This window comes from Thalia democratica, chromosome 5, assembly GCF_965202585.1.
Source record: "Thalia democratica chromosome 5, ktThaDemo2.hap1.1, whole genome shotgun sequence".
Classification (NCBI taxonomy): domain Eukaryota; kingdom Metazoa; phylum Chordata; class Thaliacea; order Salpida; family Salpidae; genus Thalia; species Thalia democratica.
The window spans coordinates 38,736,563-38,739,647 of NC_139169.1; positions in this window are offsets into that span (position 1 = coordinate 38,736,563).

Below are 3,085 nucleotides of genomic sequence, written 5' to 3' on the forward strand. Positions count from 1 at the left end.
ACCAACTAAATATTAATTTCCTTTTAAATGAAATAACATTCTGCAATAAACGTATTTTATTAATCTATGTACTACAGTATTTATGTACATTTAAGTATATTGAGCTTTGATACTAGATACAAGTAACCTCCTTATTGTGCAATAGTTTTCATTGGTTATTACTTTAAACAAACTAAATTATTCAAAAACTAAACATTTGAACATTTAGTACATAATTTAAGTTGTATTTAAATAAAATATGCAAATGAAAATAAAAGGATTTAGACAGAAGTAACTAAAGTAAAAATTTGTTTGCAATCTGTTTTTATTGAAACAAATATTATCTTCGTAAATAACTAGTTTTCAATTATAAAAACAAATTAAAGAAAAACAAATAACTTAACACTTTTCGTCCAACGTAAAAAAAAACAACTGTCCAAGTAGTAGTTAAAGAAACAAAGATAACTTCGCTATTGAAATTAGTTTCAATATAAACAATTCACAACAACAAAAAAAAAAATTGATGTTGAGACAGTAACTTCATACTAATTCTTGTTTCTTTTTAATACGTACATCGGATTGAGCTTTTCTTTGGACATTTCCCCCGACTTGTTTGAGTTTTCAAGTAATTTTCCCAGAAACATATACAGTTTTCTCGCTAGCTGGTTATTCTTAAGAAGAAATTTATCATTTTTCAAATACATTTCATTGTTTGTTTTCCTTACGGAGAAAGCTACGTTTAGACGATGTTGATTCTCATCAGTTGCAAAAGATGTATCTAAAAATGTGTAAAAATGTTTAAGTATGTGTTTTTTAATAAAAAACATGTTAGCTTTTGTTGTTTGTAAAATGTTTTTTAGTACTCGTAATAATCAAAATTAAAAGTAATTAACCCTAAATAAAAAAAGAGTTATGATGATTGGAATGTTATGTAAGAATATGTATTATATTAAGGCAAACTTATCAATAAAAACTAAATATGTAATGTAAAAAAAAAACGAAATTAAGAATACATAAGCTAAGAAAGTGGAAAAATGATAGTTTTTCACTTGTTTACACATTTATATTTAACTATAGATAAGAATTTGAATTAAAAACAGTAGAGTGTTTTTTTTTGTTTTAATAATTAATACAGTGTGAAAGCGTTAAAATACTGTTCTGTTATTATTTTGTGTTGTTAAAACGTTATTTTGATTATTATAAGTAGATACTTCAAGAATTTTTTTACTTATTTTTAACTTGAAAACAAATATGGTATTTAACTTGAAACTTCTTTATACTTTCAACTTTTACTTTGTACAAACAAAGAAACCTACCTTTAATCATTTTATCTCTAAATGGATATCCGCTTGACAGAATAAAGCAAAAAACTACCAGTATAACGACTACTTTGTACATTGTTTGGCTTTAAACTAAATCTACAATAAAAAAGATTTACTGCTAACATTTATTAACTGCATATATAAAAGAAAGCTCTTAGTAAGAATTGAGATGGCTAATTTTGTTAATCATGCTCTATATTACTTTATAGTTGTAATAGTTGTAGAGAAAATGCTTTTAACAATCATTACAACGTTTATTCTATATTAACCTTATGAAAAAAAACAAAAGAAGTTTCTAAAAGGCTAAATAAGTACAAAGTAAAAATAATAAAATGTTTATTGGAGTAGTCAACGTTAGTTATGCGCGTAAATAACAGTTTTTATACAATTTTCTCAACTTATCTCCTTATACTCATACTTCAAGTATCAAAAACAAATTTGCTTTTTTTTAAAGATAAAGTTTAAGTAGCAGACAATTATAAGAGGAATCGGTTCATAGTAAAACTTAAAGATTTGTATATTTTGTTTACAAAAAAAAAGTTAAAGTAAAATAAAAAATACAAAACCAGCATATAACTTTAGTAAAAATGTTTCCAAGAAGACATTTTTGCACGGGTTGAAACCTTTTTATTCATTTATATTTAGTTTTTGATATCATCACTTTTTATTTTTACTGTTATTGTTACCCCTAATCCTTGATCAGTGTTTTATTATTATTGTTCTATTTATTCAATATAGTTTTTTACTCTCTTGCAAAACTGTCACTTATGCAAAATTGCGCCTGTTGCAGACATGACCCTTCGTGCAAAAGTGTCTTGTGCAAAACTGAACTGTTTCCATTACTAAGATCTTTATACTTTTCAGTATTCATAGCCGTAAAAAGATCAAAAAAAAATTATTTTAATATAAGTAAAACTTTAAAAAGCATGTATAGCGGTTTTTGAAATAAGACATTAAAATATTTGCTCCTTTTTAAAAACTTTTTAAGGAACATGAACATCAAAAATAGTTTTAAACTGTACAAATTTAATACTTAGGTATTTTTTACTTAAACTGTTTAAATTTAATACTTAGGCTCAAAATTTTTTGCAAAAATTGTGTTGTACACAAATTTATAAACAAAATAATTTAGATAATATATGTGTAAAACAAAACTAAATGCTTTTAAAAACTACAGTTGACTTATAATGTACTTAATATTATTAAATACTATTATTAATTAATGTAAAAAAATTCCTCTAAAAACTATTTTTTTTGTTTCTGCTGTTAATTTAGCCTTAGTAACAAACTATAGACAAATAGTCAAAATAAAACACTTTGACTTATTTAAAAAGTTAACACAAAAATGTATACAGAATACCAAATTATTACTGTTTGAATGTAAGTCTACCAGTCTATTAGTAATATATAGTTTCTTTTTTTTTCGTATGTCAGAGCATACTGTGATCTAATTTCTTTCCATTAACTTTTTTCTATCCTTTTGCAACAATATGTACACAAATTCATATTAATTAAGATCATTTAAAACATTTAAAATTACACAACAAAAAGGGTATAACAATTTTAATCAATATTGCTAGTGCAGCAGATGTCATTGTTTTGTAAATAATTTGTTTAGAGTTGTGTAACGCCACAAAAAGCAGCTTAATTAATCTTATGCTCTATAACTTGTGACTTATTATTGTGTGGTTATTTTAATTATTTTAAAACTACTTTTAGTACTTTTAGACATTTAGAAAAAAAAAACATCTTGAAATCATTTTTTGAGTAAAAACAGTTTTGAC